Consider the following 25,053-nt stretch of genomic DNA (forward strand, 5'->3'; position numbering starts at 1 on the left):
AAAACATATGGTTAAAACTGAAATTCAGAACCATTTGTAACATATCACATATACACATGCACGCCAACGCACATTACTTTAAACTAGCTGTTCTATGATAGATTGTGAAATGTAGTTCTTAAAATGATAAAGTCTTTTCTTTAAAGCAAGGAAAAATCCTCTACATTGACATTCCACATTTCAAACTTTATAACAATGTCAAGTGCTAGACCCTATTGTTAGGCTTATACATTTCCTTTGATCTAGATGATTTGTCGTCCATGACAAATATAACGACTACTTGAGTACTTAAATGACCCAATTGATTTGAGACAATGAAATGATGCCTTCTATATTGGGTCTTCTCCGCTGGAAATACAATTGAAGGAATAATATAATGATTATTGTGGCATGAAATATAATATAGGGGTTGACGTTTACAGCTACGTCCGCTTGTATATTTGTAAAGACCAATCAAGACAGTCCGATGAACGCATTCTAAACAATAGCCAATGGGAGTAAAGAGTGCGAAGCTCTGATTAGGCGACAAGGCTCTAAACTTTTGCCCTCAACTCGCGCTTGTAAACCGAATGATCAGCGTCATCAGGCTGTCAGTAGGATATATCATACTTTTTACTTATGTTATACATTTGAATTATCTAAATATTATAAAAATATCATCAAAGTTCATAGCTTCTATTTTAATACATGGATTTTATTCATGTGACCATTTTCAAAGGACCAATATATTACAACAATACTGGAAGAAGTATTGCTCAGTGAATTATTTAGGATAAAATACCAAACTATTAGATAAAATGATTGATTGATTTAATATATTGATCGATTGACTGGTTGGTTGATTTATTGATTCGTTAGATGGTCAATCATTTGTCTTTCTTTTGTTAATTCTATATTTATTTCTTTAAACTCACCAGGAATTCTAACAAAGGTTTTCATTGGTCTGACTTAAAGATATGAATAGTGAAAAACAATGGAAACCTGTTTGGCTATCAAACGTTCGAACTATTATAACAAGGCTAATTTGTTTGTATCATAGATATTAAAATAATGTCGGAAGAATTCTATATCATTAGCATCTAACTGGCTCCCTCGATTTATAAAGTGTACAATTACTACTTCATGCAGTAGATCCTTATATTTAGTAATTGGAACACTTAAAGACGTATGAGAAACAATTACAGCAGTCTAGTGTTGATGAGAGACGATTCGAAATTATTTAATAGATACATGAACGAAGAGCCGGTCCCCCTCTTTCATACGAGATTTTTAACTGATGCATTCAATAGCAAGATTACCAAGGTTATCATGACTCAGCAAAATCATGTATACATGGTTATGAGTGAGGTGATTCATCTCCATATATTCTTTTGGTCTGAAAAAAAAGCAGCAATGAAACACGAGCTGATGTCATAATTTTTCCAGCTTGAATTGATAATAACATGATAAACGTTTATCGTTTCCTAAATAAAGATAAATTATCGATGTCTCGTTATTTATTTACTTATTTATTTATTTATTTATTTATTTATTTAAGATGAGCCTGGTAGCAAAGACAAAGTGCAGGACATTAAGTACTGTTGTATTAAGCACCCACCACTCCTGCCTCTCTCTCTCTCTCTCTCTCTCTCTCAAAGAATATATATATATATATATATATATATATATATATATATATATATATATATATATATATCGCCACTGTAGATTTTATTCATCACTCTTAATTGCAGTGATTATCTATAGTTGAAGTTTCGTACGTGCATTAGTTATGTTGAATACATTAAGAACGAAAATTCCATTGGATCTATAAAGAGATGATTACGTATGAGTTTACAGTTCCTAACAATAAAATAGTCAACAAATATGTTCACAATTTACGAACTGTTTCCCACTGGACTGGTCGTTCAGGTGCGTTATTAGAAGAATTAAATTAGTTTCCATTGGATTGGTTAGATAATGTGAGTTGTTTTACAAAGCTGGAGATCAGCAATTTGTCACTCAATAAGTAAGAATGAAATGGATGTTTTACTTTGAATGTCTGTATATAATTATCTGTCGTTGGATGATTTTCTCATTCTTATTTCTTGCGTTCTTGTAGCTTGAAGTCTGCAGACTTATTTGCATGTTGTATTTAGATATTATTTAAGAGGAAAACTTTGCACGAGTTATTCAGTGGAAATAGAAAGTGTTCATCGGAATATACTATTAATCTGGGAATTATTCAAAGGAGTTATACTGACAACTCATTTTGGCACGTCAGGACTGCCCGACCACTGTAATAGTGGATCTGAAATTTATACGGAACATTGCATTCTTTTGGACTTTAAATGAGCTTGTTGCAAAAATCGTTTGGATCTGATTCATAAAACTGTGGTCTTCTCTTTCATTTGCATTTTGTTTAACTTTAATAACACTAGTCTACAGGCAAAACGCTTCCGAAAAAAATGTAGTCGAACTGTACTGATTCTGGCTCACTGAGAACTAAAATGATGCTTAAAAAATGTAGTCGAACTGTACTGATTCTGGCTCACTGAGAACTAAAATGATGCTTAAAATTGTTGATTGGGTCTAGTTTTCAAGATATGATACTGGGTCAGTATATATGACCCTTAACTTGAGAATGGCGGAGCATAAGTGAGAAATAAAGGAAAAGGAACTCAATTTAAAAAAAAAAATAATTAAAATACATTTTTGACTGGATCTATGAATAGGTTTGGACAGCATTTTGCTTTTTAGGCAAAACAATGGATGATGCAATCTGAATCTGGTATTGCGTCATACATGAAATGAATTGCATCATGGTATTACTGGAAGTCATGTATGACGCAATCATAACTAATCTTACATCACTCTACCTAACGAATTGTCCTGTATCAGCTATATAAATCATAAAGCGTCTTGCTCTCTTATTTGTCAGTGTTGATTTTGCAAAGAGACACACTTCTGTTTAGCCAAAGTGAGTAGAGATGCATCGCAATTGTGTGAACGATACAGATAACTTCTGCTATGTTTGTGGTGAAGTGAAGTTTGCATCACAAAAGCGCATTATTACCACTATGGCTAAAAAGGCCTATCACCTTTATTTTGGCTGCCAAATTGGAGATCAGGACAAAGGGTGGGCCCCACATACATGCTACAACACTTGTTCAAATAATCGTCGCCTTTTGCAGTGCCATTGATGGGTCTGATGAACTTTTGTCAAATCCATGGACAAAACACAAGCAGCTTTCAAGTACCTCCCTGGAAAATTTCCAAGTTGAACTTCGTCGAGATGATGCATTTGTCCGTGCACTGCGTGGCAAGGAAATGACGGCATGGAAAGCCTACCAATTAGTGGCAACAATATTTCTCGGAAACGGCAAGGTAGACGACTAATGTGCGTTGGTGAAAAACCTCATCAAGGCATACAAAAGCAACATATCACTAAAGATACATTTTATGCACGCTCATCTGGCTTATTTTTTCACCGAACTGCGGAGCAGTGAGAGACGGGCACGGCGAGCGATTTCAGCAGGGCGTTGCAACATTGGACAAACGGAGCCTATCAAAGCTTCTGGACAGTGACAGGAGATGCTCCATTAAATGAATACAAGAGACGCGCCAAGAAGCGCCGAGTAGACACTGAATAAGGACTAAACTATGTTCTTATATATATATATATATATATATATATATATATATATATATATATATATATATATATATAATAGTCTTTTCCTTTAGTTTCATAATAAATTTTGTTTATATAACACTTGTGCTGTTTTCTAAAGTATAACATAAACAGGACGGGTGAAATATTATCATATAAAGTAACCACTAACACATGAAAAGACCTAGGTTTAAAATTTATGGTCAAAACTCTACTCTCTACACAATATACGTAGACGTAAAATGTAAAATCTTAAATCTCTTGGAAACAGTAGCCAGTCAGATGTTTTAATTGTCATATTTGAATGAAGCACATCAAAATCCATAATAAATAGTACATTCTATATCTGAAGCAGACGACTTCTAAAAAATTATAGACCAGTTTAATTAAATTGTTTGCTAAGTTTGAAAAAAAAACGTTGGTTTTGCTTTATTCTGTTACTTAGTACATGAGAGGAAGAGAGTTTGTTTTTGTACTGTATTTGAAGTATAAATATTAATAAATCGCTTTACAGAAAATTTCTTTCTCTATTTCTCTCTTCTAGCTTCAGGTCGATCAAGCTAAAAGAAAACTTCATGGAAAAAAGAATATTTTTATAATGAAAGGATTAAACTGTGCTATAGGAAATAGGTATAAATCAAATAAATAAAAGTTTTAAAAATGAATACAAAACAGTCAGCTAAAGCTAAAACGTGTTTATAGAAAGTTACTGGTCTATTTAAAATGGCGAACAATTTCTTGAAAAGATGTACATCTACTAACGTAAGTTAAGAAACCTCGACCCTTGCGTTGGTTGGGCCGCGTGTCCAGAATGGAAGACGTCCGCATTCCAAAGGACTTCCAAAATGGGAACTGGAAACAGGGAAAAGACCGATTGGATGACCTCCTCTACTCTATAGACATACACGCTATATTCACATAAAGGCACTTGACATTAGAACAGACACTTGAGAATAGGTTGTCTCAGATATGCGTGAGTGGCAACATGAAGTACACATAGGCTCCTGCAAATAGGGGCAGAGTGAGGGAAATTACCCTCATCCCCAGATTACAACTTTAAACTTTGGCCTACATCTGTAAAACTTAATAGATGACCACTACATGTCCCCCCCCCCAATAATACAGCCGCCTCCCCAGGAAGTGCAGGAGGGTATCACAAAGTACAAGAAGGTTACTAGGCGGGAAGCAGAAGAAAACAAGGATCTACAGAAAGTCCCAGCACCTATGAAACAAACCAACTACAGATCACAAATGCAACAAGTGTGGCAGAGACTGCCGTTCTCGCCTCAGACTTTGTAGACACAACAGATACTGCCAAACAGGTGTTAACATCCATCGGCGAAGATTCATCGTCTGGTGAGATTGACGGATGCCTGCTACAATACATAATAAACATAAATATTATCCATGGATTATGATATATATTCCCAGCAATGTGGCACGTGTCCTTTAATAATCCATCAGGTACAAAAGACAAAATTTAAAAAAGAAAATAGAGAGTGACGTATGCGTACGTAACCAGCTAAATTTAGATTCAAATCAGGTATAAGAGCTCTGGCAGCTTCGATATTTTCAGTCAACGACTTACAACAGAGTACGACGCTTATCGCTTAGGCGGCGAAAATCAGTGCAATCCATATGAACCGGGTTGAGGTTCTATACAGAAATATATACGTTTGAGAATTATAAGTATGGCGAAATTTGCAAAGTTTGCTAAATTTACATTATTTGTACCTTAACTATACAACGTTAAAGCAGACTGAGTTCAGAGCGAAGAACAAAAGTCATGCACATCAGTAAATCAACGTACACAAATATTGATAAGATAGACAGAAAGAGTAAAATATACGTACATACAGCAAATAAACCATAATAGCTGTTTCAGGTGCACTAGAGTTCAGATGAACACAATGCCGTCTATGCAGCCATAAAGTCAATTGTTCTCTTTCTTTATACTATCATTCCAAGCAGTTAATCACTTTTTGTATCTTAACTTTCATCTCAAAATTAAGGTTCGGTCACAAACAAGACAAATATATATCACTGTAAAACTACATTTTTTAAAATTGCCATAAACAATGACACGACATGAAACATTTACTCACGAATCAAAGTCAATACGGTTTGTATACAAGATAATAAGCTAATACATCTGTGCGTGTGTTGTACGAATTTTAACTGGTAGAACAAAAAATGAGACAACCAACAAGGAGGAAAGCAAAGAAAAAATCTTGTACGTTGAGGTTTAGAAAGGTAAAAATATATTTCCCATATTTATCGAATTGTTTGTTAATTGAGCAATGGATTGATTTATGTAATATTTATTTATTTGTTTCAGCCAGAACCATGTACGAAAGATCTAATTCCGTTGTGAACTTGAACCTTTATATGGACAGTAAGAGAGACACCGGAGCACTACCAGCAAGTGCGCTGCCTTTAATATTGCACGAATTCCCCATGTTTACGGGGTTCAGTACAATTGACCCAGGTGTATGTGCTGCAGCAATGACTGGGATAGAAAACAACGATATGACGCTATAATAAAGGAAGAATTATAAAACAGAAGTCAGTTCAAGAGGATGACAGAGGACAAGGAACTACTGATGGCGGACTTTCCATAAAAGCTGAAAGCTGATGTATCTTAACTGTATGTACGGTTAAGTAAAGGACCGTTTATATTTCTCATGTACATATTTTGATATTGTAATTTTTTATTTAAATTTTCTTCCTTTTTTTGTTTTTTGCAGTTAGCTATAAAATAATCTCTACTTCATATATTTAATAACCATTTCATTTTTCCACACCAATTCATGGTTTAGTTATATAAACTATTTCAACATATCCTCTCTAGCAGAACGTGTCACCTTCTGATATAATATTCTATTTAAAAGGCAAAAGTAGAAATTTCAAAAATACATAGTCAGAATTTCTAGAATACATGGGCTTATTGCTTATCTTACGTATCGGCACTGGTGCATGAGCTGTATGAGAAACGTTGACAAAATAATGTTTCTAACATCACATGGCGGAGGAAGTTGGGGTGGGGGATCTGGGGCAAATTTAAATTCTGTATATTCTTTCCAGAGTTCTGCAAATTAGTTCTGATATTCTAATCATGTTGTAGGTCAAAGGAGTAGGTTACATACGCAATATCTGTGGCTGTAAATATATTCCTGGAAACGTTGATATAATAATAATAATAATAATAATGATAATAATATGTTGAATTACGAATCTACGTAGTTACATACATTTCAAATGTAATAGACATTAATATATGCAATAGCAAGTTACCAGTTACTTTTAATTCACCTAACCGCACAATATCGTATAAGTTTAGAGACAGTAGAACGAGTGTTATCTCTGTCTTCGTGTAAAATCAAATGTTTCAAACCAAAAACAAAAAAAAAGAACAAGAAAAAGGTCAAAACAGATTTCATAGAATTCAAGAGTTCATTAAAAGGCACTTTTCTGAAATGCTTTGTACAAGAAATAAGTATTTGCCAAATTATGGTCAGTACGTTTTTTTGCCATGTAAACCTTGTTGCATATCCGATGATGAAATCGTAAAATAAACATAAAAAACACAAACAATACGTAATTTTACAGAGAACTTATATTTCTTAAACATATACAGTGATTATTTTACGCATATCTTTTTGGTGTCCCCTGATCTACCAATGGGAACATACATGAGGGAAACGCATCGCTACGCAACATAAATCGAATCTTCTGCAACAGTTTTAAAGAAACAATATCTATATCGAAAATGGCAGTTTTTCTGTGTCATAACCAACAATATCTATATAGAAAATGGCAGTTTTCCTGTGTCATAACCCACAAGAGACTTCAGTGTTTTCCAAGTATGCCTTTCTTTTAGAAAGACATCAAAACACTTTAAACTAAAGTTATATGAAACAGTAATTTATTCTAGCGTGTAGATGGACGTATGGGTGGACAAGCGTATGACAACAAAGTGATCATTATGTCACGCTTCCATCAGCGCATGCGTGACAAAACGACACCATATAGAACTCCTCATTTTTAAAAGGTGACGAAATTAGATCTGAATCCATTCTAGTAAAAGAGAGCAATATAAAATTAAATGTGTGAATAAAAATGAAATGTGAGGCTCATTATCTCATCACACAATGCAAATCTTATCAAACTTTACACGGGCGGTGTGAAAAAAATGTTCAAAATAGACATTCAGTATATTTCTTTGTGTAACATGGACTTTGAGCTACAAAAAAAAAAAAAAACTCGTCAAAAAATTGTATCACTAGTCACTTTGAATTTTGAGTGGCATATCAACTTACATAGATCGTGATTATAATTACAAATCACTGAATACTACAATGCCTGTAGGAACGACCTGAACTTATATACGTAAAAAAGGAATTAATACAATAGTTCAGGACCACGTGACTTTGATATTTGACAGTTGGAGTAACAAAAACACTTTAAGCGAATGACAGACAGACAGACAAAAACATTATGAAAAGCTGGCGTAATTAAATTTTCAATCTAATTACACAGATATTACGATCGAGAAACCATCACAAAACGTATTTGTACTAAGGTTGATGAGCAGCACTGTTTCACACATAGACTTGAAATAGATGTGCTCTGTGAACAACATTGTAAGAAATACACGATAATTTGGTGAATAAATAAATAAATAAATAAATAAATAAATAAAAGATTTAGACTTTACAAGGAACCATCAATAGTATATTTTGATGGGCAAGATATTTTTTATTATAGACTGGTTCCAACAAGATTTCGTCGGGATCCACATCATTATAACATCATTGTATTGTCAATCCATCCGTGATCCAAATCGTTATAAAATATATACATACATTTATTCCAAATCATTAAGAGGCACATCTTCTTATTCTTCATCCTTCCGTGATTAACATCATTATAAATTACACCATTCTTTAGTCCATGCTTCGTTGATCAATATAAAAATAAAATACATTTATTTATTGGCCACACAGCCGTCCTCAGTATCGTTATAAGGCACATACTTTAATTGTACACCCATATTTGATCCACATCTTTATAAAATACATCATTTGTTGTTCATATATGTGTGATTTACATCATTATAAAACACATTATTTCATTCTTCATGCTTCCATGATCCAGATCAATGCTTTCGTTATGCATTCCTGGTCCATGTCATTAGAAGATAAATCAATTTATGGTCCATACATCCGAATGAGAAACAAATTCAATTTTTTCAGTTTTCTCGTGAAGACATTTTTATCGTACATAGGATAATACGAATATATACAAATATTCCGCTTGAACTCTCTCTCTCTCTCTCTCACACACACACACACACACACACACACACATGCATACACACACACACACACATATATATATATATATATATATATATATATATATATATATATATATATATATATATATATATATATATATATATCAATGGGAATATAACACGCTTAATGAAAACACATTACGTGATATAATAATCCTGATGATATAGGACAACTACATCCTCGATTGTCTTACATTAAAAGAACCACGAGATTTAAAAAATCCAAGGTGGCGTTAAACTAAACTTTCCAAACAAGGATTTCCGACAAGGAATGTAGTGGAGAATGAAAACATTAGGAATATTATAATAAACATTTAGCTAAGACCACATTTCGTACTAAACTTTATAATCTGAGAATGATATTTAGCTGTTCAATTTGAAAGTAGCTGCTTTCAAGGAAGTTTGTTTCTTATCCTAACTGGGTTGACTAACTGGTCTTGATAACTATCCAAAAGGTGCCGACAGGTGTAGCTTGACGATAGATAACATATCAGTATCAACTGATTGTAGTGGGAGGTTATTTGACCTACAACATTCCGTTAACTTGATTCAATGACTAATGTAGTCTGAAGTATGGTCTAGGGCTACACCTTCACTAATACGACCTCTCGTTTAGTTGTTTAGACCAATCAAAAGTGTCCGATAAGTCCACTCAAAACGACTAGCATTGACATGAAAAAGTGTAAAGCTCTGTGTAGCCGTCCAGGTCCTAACTTTCTGTCCTTAATTGCGTCTTGTACATACAATGTTCTGCTTAGACATATAATGGAATGGCGAATTATCTGAATATTATAACAATAATAAAATGCTACGAAAAGTAATAACCGAGACAGAAAATGATTGGCTGGAGTAGAAAGGTCCACGTGAGGATATGAGCGCAACTATGAAAACAATCTAATTAGGATAACGGACCATTTGAAATGAATAATAATACAGAAATTATGAGCTGATGCCTTAGATTCAGTTGCATTTTTCTAATGGTGCCTTCAATGGAAAGATGCGGGAGGTCGTTGGTTCAAACCCTGGCCGAGGCATACTAAAGACTTTTAAAAATGGTACTAACAGCTGCCTCGCTAGGCGCTAAGCGTTAAGAGGTTAGTGTTAGGACTGGTCGGCCTGGTCTCAGGATAATGTGATTGGGTGGGACATCGTGCTACATGTCTGGGGTAACATGCCCCATTGCTAGACATCCCTAATGACTGCCACACTGCAAACATCGTTGCAAACGACACAGCCACAATTCGTTGGTATCAGTAATCCTTCCGCAAACTGGGGTCTCTCTCTCTCTCTCTCTCTCTCTCTCTCTCTCTCTCTCTATATATATATATATATATATATATATATATATATATATATATATATACATACATATATATATATATATATATATATATATATATATATATATATATATATATATATATATATATATATATATAAGTTCATTTTTTAAATATGCAATGTACACGGTGGAGAAAATAATAATAATAATAATAATAATAGAGAAGAAGAAGAAGAAGAAGAAGAAGACGAAATTTGTTAACAGAATGAAACCTTTGTGCCAGTCCCTTATTTACGTGACTTTTATATCTGCCTAAATCCAGATATTCTGAAAATATGAACTTTACAAATGAATCGTCTTCCGTTAGAGCAAGTGTGTCAAATTGTTCGAACGGGATACATGCTTCGTTAGTATTAGGTACATCAAAATCATATATGAGAACCTGAGTACAAGTAAATGGAAAGTGCAACCGACTAATGATAAAATGCATATGATATTCCTACTCCCAGTTTCGCTTGTCTTTTATGGAACAAACTACTATCCGTGGTTTTCTTCTAAAAGAAATGGGTTTTCTTCCATAAAGGAAATTTTCTCAGATTCTTGGAAAAATACAGTCAATACATTCGACGAAATATTTAACAACTTTAAAAGAGGAAAAGTATTTGGATACAGTTCCTTTTATTTACACTTACACACACATACACACACACACACGTGTATATATATATATATATATATATATATATATATATATATATATATATATATATATATATATATATATAGAGAGAGAGAGAGAGAGAGAGAGAGAGAGAGAGAGAGAGACCCCAGTTTCGCTTGTTATTCTGCTGGGTTTCTACTGTGCATGAGAGAATAAAGTAGGAAAAGCTCAGTACTCTGTTTCTGATAGAGGAGTATGAACTTTGGATTAGTTGGGCCATTAAGATAAATAGAGCATAGTGACACTTTAATTAATCTGTATGAGAAACATTAAGATGTATATATATATATATATATATATATATATATATATATATATATATATATATATATATATATATATATATATGGCCACAATGTTTACTCCGTCAGCTGGGGGAGACCGGTATTGATTTTCCTATAAAACTTGTATGATTGATAGTTTGACTTCGGTTCTTTAGCTTTTCAGTCGCTATAACTAGGTTGGCTTAATACTTGGATCATGGTAGACACAATTTTACTGTATAGCTTTAACATATCACCCAGAATAGATTCATTATCCAACAACACGTTTATTCTAGCTTCAGAAATTCACGTACATTAGTGATGGGAAAACGTAACAGCATGCGGATTGACTTCGGTAATCTCTCATAGAATGTAAGACAGTTTTTATACCATTCAGCAGGATCTAGGATCCGTTTGCCTATGCACTCCATTCATCAAAAAGAAGGATTTTGTTTCAGCCATTTCGAGGTTAAATATTCTAATTCTTGCAAAAGAAATTACATCTTTGAACTGCATAGTAAAACAGATTTAATTTTTATTATTAATAATTTTTTAGAAGTGTTAATGAGATAAAGTCCATTTCAATAAATATTTATGGCAGTCGTAAGGTTCCGGAAAAATGCAAAATAACTTGTGTAGTTGTAGCAAGTTCAACACATCCAATTTCAGATCAATCTGAAACATTTTGAAACTAGTTTGAAACTAGACCAGTTTCGAAGCAATCTACTTAGTTTTCAAATGACTCAATTTCATATGCTCATATTGGTAGAAATAAAAATAAAGCCAATGTGACCTTTCAATATATTTAAAACATTATAAGGGGATGTGATGGTTATTATGCCCATAAAGGGATTTTCTTGTTTCATTTATATTCAGCATTTTAAGAACATTGCTTAAGCAACCAAATATTAACTCTTAATATTATATCTTATAAAATAACAATGTCAGTGAATGGGGTACCTAATGAGACACGTAGCGGAAAAAACACAGTGTCTCCCTGTCTTCCCCCGAGTTCGAGAAATATCACTTGCCTTGGGGTGGAACAATTCTTCATATGTAGCCCTTAAAAAGGGCATTAAATGAGTACCTAATAAAGGTAAACGTAGCAATGATTGGCGTACAGAAAGTCATTTGCATAGCAAGGGCAGTCAGTGCCAAATATAACCTTGACATCAATGACATGTGCACACAATTGTCCTATACGATTCCAAAGTCTCGCCTGATGCCTTGTCGCCAATTCAGGTGTTTGAATAATCCTTTGACAATACTAATATCACGAATTATAAATAACTGTTTTAATTATTTTTCATCCCGTCCCCTGTTTATTCTCCGCCTGTCTCTAATCCCCTTTCGTCTCTTCATACATGTGTTGTGTATGAAGGTTTAAGGACTATACAAGCAATAAGGTAAGAATACAATTTGGAGGGGAGGGGTCTCGAATTATTATAAACTGTACTGATATTTGAACACTTTTATATGATGCTGGTTATGCAGGATATAAGTCACTATTTCTCCCTATCAACTAAATGGCCAGTATTGCTGCACTTGTTTTTCATTTTTTTCTTCTCCATTTGTTTACGAAGTTCTAAACACGTAACGTTTGTTGCGTCATTATTATTTATGTGAACGTCCAAATGTGTATAAAATGCTGTGTCGTTGATATTGGTTTGAACTCTTAAACACGAATTAAATGCAACGTCATTACTATCAAAACAAGCGACAATCACACAGTTAAGTCATATATAAAACATTTATAGATTTTTAATTTCAGTTGCTAAAAGGCTTTCTCAAGCCTAATGTTATGTGTATTTGATTTATTTATATCTTATTTAATACATCGATGATATCATCATCTACAACGATACCTGGAAAGAACATTTATCAACAATTCGGAAGTTCTTTGACAGACTCGCTGATGCATGTTTGACAATTAATTTATCTAAAAGTGAGTTCTACCGTGCTAGTGTAACTTTCCTCGGACACATCGTGGGACTTTGACAAATTAAACCTATAGATGTCAAGGCCAAGGTTATCTCTGAATTTCTCGTGCTTGTTAATAAAATGGAACTGATTCGATTTTTAGGTTGTTGTTGTTGTTGTTCTAGGGTTTAACGCCATTTTTCAGCACACGATAGACTATCATGGCGGCCAGTATAACTGGTGGAGGAAGAACCCTGGAAAATCCAGGGAAGAACCACCGACCCACGAGAAGCTACTGACAGGCTTTCCCACGTACCCACGCTAGCCGAGCCATGCCGATATTTAGGTATGGCCGGATACTATCGAAAATTTTGTTCCAATCTTTCTATAATTACTGAACCCCTGATAAATTTATTGAGTAAGAAAAACAAGTTCCTTTGGACTGAAAAATGTCAGGAGGCTTTTGACAAGTTGAAACCCAGGCTTAAAAGCGCGCCATTTCTTACGGCTCCAAATTTCAGCCAATCTTTTCAATTGTCTGTTGATGCATGTGATGTTGGGGTTGGAGTAGTTTTGATTCAAGAAGATGAAAGTGATATTGATCATCTAGTGTGCTATTTTTTCTGTGATCACGATTATTCAACAATCGATAAGGAATGTTTGGCTTTAATATTGGCATTACAACATTCAACATTTTGAAGTTTACCTTAGATCAGATCCTTCTTCAATTACTATATTTAGTGACCTCGACCCCTTACTGTCATCGGCATGATGGAAAATAAAAATCAAAGACTACTAAAGTGGAGTTTGTTGTTACAAGAATATAATCTTGACATCAGGTACATCAAATTAGAAGATAATTTAATAGCAGACGCACTTTCCCGTGTATAACATTGTATTATTTTATATACACTGTCAAATTTATATGAGTTCTTTTAAACTTCATGTATAATTATTCTGTGGTAAAAAGAAAGCTTTATGTATAAATCTTTCTTTTTCTTTATGGGGGAAGTGTTATGTATATTTGATTTAATTATATTTGATTTAATATATATTTATTTCAATTTAATTGTTTGTCATTATTTTTATCATATGATATTGTAATATAAATGCATTCACTAGAGATGATATTCTTTTAGAAAATAGTTTTACCTTGACTGTTAGTTTATAAACTCTAGGTGTTGATCTAAATCCTGACCTTTTTCAGAATTTGTAGCAACCTTTGCGAACGAATTATATTTTATTTTAAAAGGATTGGTTGTTTCCAAGATCATGATGGGACCTTGTTTTTAAGATATAAACAATTTTTTTATATTTCTTAGAGTAAAAAATGATTGCTTTTCGTCACGGTCACACTAGGCAAAAGTGATCTATAACAAGTACTCGCTTCTATAAACTTCTAGAAGATGATCACGTGACCCTTGTTTACGTTTTAGAAACCCCATATTACCCATGTTTTAGAGAATTAATCTCAGCAGATGTTGGGCTGTTAAACTGTTAGTTGTATGTTGTGCTGTTTGGACTTATTTCAAATTACTTGGTTTTGAGTTATTTCAAATTACTTGGATTCAAAAGGATTAATTCTGTTATTTTTCCGGAAAATACGTTTGCTCGTGTAGTATTGTGGAACAAGGACAGTTTTTATAACAATTTATTCAGCTATCAGAAACCGGAGTGATAATTTTTATTTCTACAAGGAACTGTAGACTTCAACACTACGGATTACAGCACACGTCATCGTCTTCCATCTTGGATTCTTCGTCGGGATTCGAACGTGAAATTAGATGAACATTTTTTTATTAGGACTACTAAAATGTTATTTTTAGATTATTTTTAGATCATTTTTGGATTTCATTCTATAAAACCGTAAGATCGTATTTTTTCTTCTTCATTTTTACAGAATTTTTCCAGGAAAATAAATTATTGTATTTTTTCAAAGTTTGTTGTTTTCACTCTTTTTTGTGTTCCTGTTTATTCTAGCCTAAACAAGTGACATAAGACTCAGGAAAATAAAGATATTTACCCATGCCCACCTTGGTGAATATCTTTTTCAGGGTTTGGTATATCATATATTCAGATTTTTCATGTGATACACCTTTAGATGCACTTCTAAGTGAGTATTTTGCTCCACAGCGAGGTCGATTAAGATGAATATCAAGTGTAAGGGTTGAATAAGGCATAACTAAGCAAGGTTAATATAAACAGACAATCAAAGCAAATTTCAGATTTTTTTCTTATCTCTCTCACCGTGAGTAAGCAATCAGTCCCGCTATAGCGTGCACACAGCTCATAGTTATACGACGCGCCCTTGAGAAGAGAGAGATTGGTATAAATGCGTCTTGTATAACACTGTCTACATTTAACTTATCAAACGATCAAAGCATACCATTATCGAGTAATGCATTTACTAAGTGCTCCAACAAGGCGTTTCATATCGGTTGGTCTCCTACGTACTACAACGAATATATGTTTTGTAGCACTTTAAACATCTAAGAAAAACACACAATCATACCGGAAACGCTTGCGGAGAAAAGTTAGACAAATCGGCTTCTCGGCAATGAAAACATTTGTAAAGCATGTCTGCATGAAGAAGAGCAAGTGAATTGATTCAATGTTACCGACTGATAAGAAACTGACTGTTGATATTCTGTAATGTGCATTTATTCCGAGCAGTCCAATATGAGAGTGATCACGATAGCAGCGATAAGTCTGACTTCAAAAAATGTTATGAGGTGGCAAGTCGAAAATAAATTATCTTATTAGTACTAGTTTCCAGAGATATCATTTTGTCTATATACCACAATGAGAAACCTACGGTTTCTAGAAATACTAAGATTAAAATACTAAAATAACAATAACAGAAATAAAGAAAACTAGAGCAACATATTTTATTAATTATTTTTTTATCTTTCTTTTCTTTCTTTTCCTCAAAGTCACTTAATATTTGTATAAACCACTTTTTTCCCATACATTCTTTGTGGCAAAATATGTTAACATAGTTTTTGCTTTTTGTAACTTTTTTTAAAAGTTGATCACAGACGCATTCAGCCACATGATCATGTCCGTAATATTATCCAGTTCCTCGAAAGAGAAATGAATTAAAAGATGCAGTTGCAGCTTTATTACCTAATAAAGAAAATTTTAAAACTGAAACGGAATTTGTAAAATACTATTCTCATGACAACCTGTTTTGTCCCACTTCCTAAACACCGGTCCTCAGGACTAAGGTAGACAATTACAAAATTATTTTTCTCAGAAATAAACTCAAAGGGATTTGTGAAACATATATTCTAACATCTACCTGTCTCGTCCAACTTCCTAAGCATGTGTCCTCAGGACTAAATTTGTTCGAGGAAATTATATAGCCATGGGCGAAAATTCGATCACGGTATACGGTTCCCTGCAAGACTTTTATAGGTTGTAGAACGGGGAGCTGAAAGCGCCTGGGCCACGCTTGTATGTCCAAGTAGGATGGCTGATGGGTCTCATGCAGGTGTATGGTCGCTTGGCACAAGGTAAAGATCTTACATACTAAATCTCAGACATGCTGTGCATACAAATCTGGGGTTGTTTTCACGTCATGTTAATTCGTCCGCCACTTCAAAAAAAGCTTCATTCTAGGGAGGATGGATGAAAATGTACCAAATGTTTGTGAACATTTACAGACCCCATCCCCAGCCTTAACACCCATGTCCTGCTGGAGATCGCTTACATTATAATTAAAACGTCAAGCCTCTACGTCGCACAAAGTCACATGAGATGGCAATGTCTTATAACTGACAAATACGACGCAAGCTTAACGAGAAACATTCTAATCAGCATGCAAACATAGTCTCCTCCAGAAATACACAAGCAAGAAATAGCTACACAGTAAATGAAAACAGTTCTGCACCCTATTACGGAATCCCTCAGTACGAATTTTCATAGAAGTGACCTGTCCGCTGTATTTCAGCGAGCAGTTTCGTGTGTATACATTCTATAACGGACATTCACTAAAATATCCAGTTTTCATCGTATACGATATTCTTGTCGTAAACAAACGTGAAATGAAATTAATTTAAGAACTAGAAGAAACAAATAGGCAAATAAATAGCATAATTTCGGGATCTCTTTTCACCGAATGTACAGTAGGACACGTGGTAAGGTAATACAATAAAAATAACAAACGAATAATAAGAATGATGTGATAGAAATGTTCAGAGGCTATACCTATCACGTGAGCAGTTTAGTGTTTCAGAAACCTAGTACAAGGTCATGTGACAGCATTCCTATTGTAAGTGACCTTTAAATTTCGGTTATACATATACATATACAGCAACGGTTTTTCCCCTGAAGAAAAAGTAGGACAAGAATTCACCCTCATTATATATACTTTTGTCATATGAACATGCTCGTGGTTTTATTTACAAAAGCCCCACACACAAAAAACGCACACTAGGACTGATATATTCATTGGAGAGGGAGGGTAAAAAAGAGAGAATTTTTAGTAAAACAAAACAACTATTGTATCTTACTTTTTAGGTTGATATCACGATAATCTTTAGAAGTTCAATTAATAATATACATTTTTCTTTTGGAAATAATAATAACATAACGCGAAGATCCAAAGCCGAAGATAAAATAAATCCTTAGTATGTTAGACGGCAATGAATTAAAGAAAATATTTTCGCTAATTAAATTTGATCCTAGGAAACATAATTGTTGATGAGTAAAACTTGCTATTTCTAAATGATAAAAGGTGTTACTACTTGATTGGTTGATGAGCAAAGTGTTTTCGGTAATTTGGCAATATGGACACTGTCTAATCGTTATATATTTTGTACGAAACAAAAATCTACTGTTCAACAAGAAGAATAGTTCATTTTAAAATTTATTGTGAAGGTAAGAATATTGAAAAAAATATCATTAACTATTAGTATTATTTAGCTTTAATAGTATAGTAATAGTAGTTTGCCGTATTTTAGATGACGACGATATTAGCAGTGACCACTTTCAATAACGACAATGATAACAGTAACTTAACAATCCGTCATTGTATATTTTCAGGAGCCCTACGAAAATCAGTTACATACATGCATGCATACATACATACATACATACTGTTTTGTATATTTTATTTAATGTATAGTTGATTTAACTTATGTTTGAATTGATTTGATTGTTTGTGGGTTTTCGAATCTTTTTATTCTCTTTACATATCAATGTAATGTAATTTTGTTTACTAGGAGTTCGATATTTTCCAGAAAATTCAGCATGACCTGAATATTTCAATAAATACTTAATAATATAAATACTGTTTCTATTTTTGACTAAGTTCCTGGCCTTGATTGAGGGTCAAGTAAACAACCTTTATTCTTGGAGTAAAATGATTGGTTCTTATCAAATACATACAGGGGCTACGTGATTTGTATATGTAAACATGATCACGTGATCCTCTATTTCGCAATGAAGCATATCTAAAATTGCGCATTACTTAGTATCAACAGTGATGTTTAGAGAGAGATCGCAGAGTTTGGGCTCTAAACGCTTGATGTCAAGTTGTTTTCTCCTGTTGTGACCAGTTTTGAGTTTTTTAGTTTTATTTTAAATTCTTTCGGATTCTAAAAAATTAATTCGTTTCTCTGAAAATATTTTTGGTCCTCATACATAATTCTTGAACAAATATATTTCTTAAAAATTTTATTTGGATTTCCTAAACCGGAGGATTGTTTATTATGTTTCTACAAGAAACTTTAGACAACAACATTGAACAGTATTCAACATATGTCCTCGTCTTCCATCTTGAATTCTTCGTCCGTCTCGAACTTGAATTCATTGGAACATTTCAATATTAGGACTTCCAAAATTTTATTCGTGAATTATTCTTGGATTACTTTTGGATTTGATTCGTAAAATCATAAGTTATTTTTTCCCCTTCATTTTTACAGTATTTTTCTAGGGAAATAAATTATTTGTTATCGTTTTCAAAGCTTGTTGTTTTCATTCTTTCTTGTGTTACTGTTTATTCGAACCTAAACATGTAACATAAGAATACATACATGTAAAATATGCATAACGAAAAGGAGGCAAACGTACAGAGAGCATTTAATGCATAAAGACAGACGAGCAAACAAACAGATAAATTTAAGACTGTCTGACTATAATGTTTAAATTTGTGAACTCTTCAAATTGGCTCGTACTTAAAAAGTATCTAGGAAGTTTTTGTTGATAATATGTGTTGACGTTGCAAGTTATGTTATTCAGTGCTTAGATATTGACACTATATGAATGCCCGTAAAACCACCCAAAACATAACGTGGCAACAGTCAGCAAACCGATTAGATATGTCAAGTGTTACGTTCCAGGAAGGTTAAAAAGAGAAAGGAACCTACAAATTGCATTATGATTGGACAAATCGATGGTACATTGATTCCTGCACTGATATGGCTCAGTGGTATATTAACATGTGTGTTGTTAATCACTCCTGAAACGAGACAGATTGGGGATGGGTGACATTTAGGAGTAGATGGGTTGGGTTTGCTGGAAGGTGAATACAGACATGTGCATGCTTCTTAATTTCTTCACTTAAGTATATGCTACTACTACTACTATTACTGCTGCTGCTACTACTACTACTAATAATAATATCCGTACATACATACATACATACATACATACATACTGCTTTCGTTTTATTTTTCGTGTTCATCTAGTTACGTTTTCTTGTAGTCTGAATAATCGGCAGTGACAAATTAAACACCATTCTAAAATACATTTTTTTCGCACCAATTTATTAAACTGAAAATTTACGAGTTAATAGCAATAAAATATCTGCATACATAGTATTCACGTGCATTCTGTCAGACAAATAATCAAAGTCAAGGATTAGTTTCACTTAGGTTTCTATAATGTCGATACTTTATAATAATCTAAGCCGTTAATTTGGCCTTCAAATTACCAAAGCTGTTTCACGTTTTGGTTTAAAGATTCCCCTTTTCACACCCATCACACCACTCTCCTCTGCCAGTTCAAGACTTTTTTGTACACTGGAATCGGAATTTAGCTGTTATAAGCTGATCTACCTGGATTTACCTTCTTCTGTCTTATTGCTCAGTGCGCAATATGATTTTGTTGTTAAGTGAGAACCATTTACATTAGTAAATATTATCCCGTGATCGAATACGTTATCTCAGTCAACTTCCTGGTCTAACGTGAGAAACTGTTAGACGCCATTTCATATAGATGTGTACAAAGAAATTCAAAGTCTCATCCTGCATGCACAATTTACATACAATCGTATATACATACCAACATATATACCTACCTACCAACCTACCTACCTACATAAAGATATGGATAGAGGGACGGAGAGACAACCGTATAAGGTGAAACATAGAGACACTCACACACACAGACACACACTTACGACAGTTTCAGTTGCAAGCAGAACAAATTCGACCTCAAGAAAGATTCTAAAGACATTATTTAAGAGCCCTGCTAATTCATTAGTATAATGCACGCAAATTTAATTACCTATAAAGCAATAAGGATGCTGACATTTGCTTTTAACTGAAATGTTTTTATATAACTTACAAATCAAAGATTTGTTCTGTAGAGGTCATGATAATCACTTGATTTAGCCTCGTCGTTCATAATGATTAAAGCTCCCAAATGGTACTGTCATATAAGCTTTATTGAAAAAAGTTTTGAAATATCTTAATACTAAATGTTAACATCCCATCTGTAAAGCACATGAGCAATAACAGCATCTCTAGAGCAGTTGAATGTATCGTAAAAAAAATAACTCTACCTTTCTGATATCAGGAAACTTTATCACACCTTTCTTACGCCAGGAAACTCTATCACCTACCATTAATAAGAGTATTTTCGCTTGTTCAAATATGTTTTGCTGCCTTTCGTTGCCTTCTAGATACAACAATGATCATGGAAGTATTAAACCGTCAATGTATTAACGAAACTAATAGGTCCGCTTCACGATTGACATAATGAATTAATCGATATTTTTGTATGCCTTAGTGGGTGTTTATAGAGAAACAGTACAATAAAAATCTATCAACTTCATTGATTCCTCAAATTGACATGAAAACATTGGAGTGATACCTTACTTCTCTCCCTCATATTATAAGACAAATCAAATATATTTTTATCTTCTAGATTGAAGCGTTGACCACACACATACAGCAATGACATTTTGATATAAAAGTTTACATTTTGGGGATTTTATATGCAAAATTCACTTGGTTCTCGCACAGAAGTCCCTATTTATGAAATCTTTGCTTTACGTTTAGCCAAATGAAATAGTTGCTGCTGATCATTATCTACTTCAAAACATGTTCAACATGACAAGAACAAACATGACTTCCAATATGTTATTTATTTATTCATTTATGTATTTATTTCTGTATTTATTTATTTATTATCTATTTCTTTTTCCTGTTGGTGTAAATTTAAACGTTTCACTATAACATGAATATGAACCCTTGTATCAGTAGGTTTGCAGACAACACGATGATGCACTTTATGTATCTATTGGGAAATAGAGTACAATTGGAAAACTTGCAGTATGTTGTATAGAAATCACATGCAGCACTACTCCCACCTCTCCCTAAAATATCTAACCAATCTGCGACAAGGACATCGGATATACATGGGTAATACAACACTCCTCTTCCATATTTTTGACGGGACATGACATATCCCGACGCAATTATACATGGCACTATTTCAGTCCTTATGAAAACCACACTGAAAACATGTGAACACATACTTTTTCTCTTTATTTCAGTTACTCTAACTGATTTAATTTATTGTTTCTGGCACAGCTCCCCTGCCAACTAAATCCAATATTTCAAAGACATTTACGGAGACTGCAAATTAGTTTTCGTCTTTTTTTACAATCTGTATCTTTAGTGCAGGTTTGTCAAGCAAATATTGTATCTATCCAAATTTTACTTTGATGACATCTAACGGGTCCTCCAATAAGTGTGATGACTGAATCGAATCCAGCTTTCACAGAACCAAATTGTCAAATTTTCTACTAAAAATTGTCTTCCAATACAGATAAGATATCGTTAAATCTTAATAAAAATTTTGATAGTCACCATCGTGAAATCCACATTCAAAGACATTTTAATTTCTAATTTTTTTTAGTGATAATTCTGTCTAAATTCTGTTTATTCAGGCATTTCATTTTATTTTCCGGTGGGAAACAATGCAATTTTTTTATTGTGACGTAGACTCAAGTATAATGCATATTATCTATGGCACGTGCATTACACTATTGATTCATACTGCGTTTGCGTCATAAAAGGTGTTTACCCCTTTAAAAATGTATCACCGCTGCTTTTTAATTGTAAAACGTTGTTAAACGTATATATGTTGAAGTGATTGTATACATACATTTAGCTCGCAATAGTGTGTCTATACCCCTCGGCAAACTAAGAGATTTGCCTTACATGACCAATTAGATCTCTCTACTGTATCAAAAGATGATGTCTAGTAGAAGTTGTAATGATTTTGCATTCGCTAGAATTGAATATAAATTATATTTTAGTGTAGTTGTATCCATACACGAGATGGATGGTTTAATAAATGTATGTTAACTAGAAGTTTCAGTATAATTTTATTTTTTTCCAGTTTCGTACCCCAAAAGCGATTGATTTTTTCTGCTATTTGTCAGACGGTGGACTCGACAGAAATCTCTTGTTGTATTGGTCAGCAGTTGATGGCGTGCAGGTGATGAACAAAATTCAAACCAAATACTCTTTCATTAGACCACACGGGGATGTTTATTAACCATGTTAATTTTAATAGATTTACCCAGCCTCGCGAAATTTAAATAAGTCTGCGATGAAAGGGGATTTTAAATACATTCTTGTCATTTCATCGTCGCTCAGGAAATGAAGCTACATTATATTCCGATGCAAAAGGTGTATTATTCCGTAAGAACATTTGACAGGAAATTATTGAATCAGACAAATGTTACGTTGAACATCCTACCTGGAGTATGAGACATGGGATAACATTACCGGCTTCATATACACATATAGTTGTAATGATATTTAATTATCGATTGACCGCTAAATTACGTTGCCGTAGATTTAATGTTTGCCATTGTAACGATGAAATTTACATTTGCAACCTAATTTTTAACACTGATGCAGTGGTATTTATTTCCACTTCGCCAAAATTCAGACATCGATAAGACGATGTGTATATTTTTGTAACGGTATTTTTATCCTCGAAACGGTTCGAACAATGATGTAATAGCAAATTGTTTCGTTGCAGCATTAACGGTACATTTTACCGTTGCAGTCGTCTCTCCAAAAAATATATATGTGTATTACAAGAAATGCCGTATCGCAGTTATCTCAATATCGTTGCAACAGCCTGTGGATTATGCTGCTCTTATAATAAATAATGTTGTAACGACAACGCCATATTGTACTGGCACACACTACAAAAATGAACGTTGCATCAACAAATTTAGCTTTGCAGCAATATATTTATACCGTTGCAAATGCAAAAATTACTGACTCATCAACAAATTTAGTGTTGTGATGAAACTTGCAGACAGTTCCAACGATGTTGTGGATGCCATTGCAACCATACAGTCAGGTTTCACCCTTCAACTTACCATGCTGCTCCACGTATTTTGATTCTTTCTATTAGTTTTAACAAGGTAATCACAATTTGTACAAGGCGTACTTTTATGGCAGGAATAACTATACAAGCTGGATCGGTCACATGATTGGATACATATTATGGAAGAAATAATAAAACTTAAGTTCGTTATGGATACACAAACTTTGTCTACACGCATCGCACTTTTTCTTCACGTTCAATTAGCATCTGGCCTAACCAAACATGATATAAGTGTTCGAAAGCGTGAATATCAACATGTAGAGTATATACTCCACACCGAGTTGCCAAATATGTAATTCATCAGCAGTTTTGGTAAAAATTTCGTGATTGTTTACAATGCTATTGAGATTCTTGCGATAGTTACAGTTCATAATTTCTCCCACCCTTCGTTTCAGTTATTCCAGTTTTACACAGTTCGTTTGTTCTAATATTTGAAATTAATACTTTAATTAAATTCACGACTCGGTTACACAGAATGTGTACCTGAACAGACGACTGCAACGGTAAAATGTACCGTTAATGCTGCAATGAATATAAAGTAATTAACACTTTATGTATATGCATAATGGTAAGCCAAAGGATATTTTCTCATCATTCTATGTCATTATGTCATATTTCAGAAATAGTCTACATCAATTACACTGGACAACAAATTTTTACAAAAGTCATGTTACTGAAATAAAATTAGTCAATTCTTATCAATTTTTATGTGCTGAACACGAATATGACAGTCAAATTGCAAAATTGGCTCTAGTTTTTTTGTAATCTGCAAGAAATTAATGTTTACATAACGAAATGCATTCCAATAGTAAAAGGTCAACTGTAATAGCCTACCTATAAAAAATCAAGTCATTGACTACATCTTAGATTTCTTCGCCTGTCTCTTGTACAGCTGTTCGGGAGCATCTCTGAGGAGTGTCCAGCAGTAGTCAGCCAGCATTGTAGTGGACCATTTTCCCTGGTATCTTTGTTCCATTGTTGCGATATCTTGATGAAAACGTTCGCCGTGTTCATCACTAACAATACCACAGTTGCTAGGAAAGAAATCCAAATGGGAATGAAGGAAGTGAATCTTTAGAGACATATTGCAGCCAAGTTTCTTATACTTCATCAACATGTCTTCTACTAGTTCCTTATAGTTTTCTGCCCTAACATTTCCGAGGAAGTTTGTAGAAACTAGGCGAAAAGCATTCCATGCTTGTTTCGCGTCAC

At 33.6% G+C, this 25,053-nt stretch overlaps 1 protein-coding gene across 1 annotated transcript in view; it reads left to right on the forward strand.

Annotated features, from left to right (window-relative positions):
• Positions 1-8,877, forward strand: part of LOC149781906 (uncharacterized) — a 78,407-nt gene extending 69,530 nt beyond the window's left edge. The window contains exon 5 of the mRNA XM_089936103.1: positions 5,991-8,877. The gene's annotated coding sequence lies outside the window, so the exon portion shown is untranslated. The remainder of the gene's footprint in view (positions 1-5,990) is intronic.
• The last annotated feature ends 16,176 nt before the right edge of the window (positions 8,878-25,053 follow it).

This window comes from Sinohyriopsis cumingii, chromosome 15, assembly GCF_028554795.1.
Source record: "Sinohyriopsis cumingii isolate HCF-2022 chromosome 15, ASM2855479v2, whole genome shotgun sequence".
NCBI lineage: Eukaryota > Metazoa > Mollusca > Bivalvia > Unionida > Unionidae > Sinohyriopsis > Sinohyriopsis cumingii.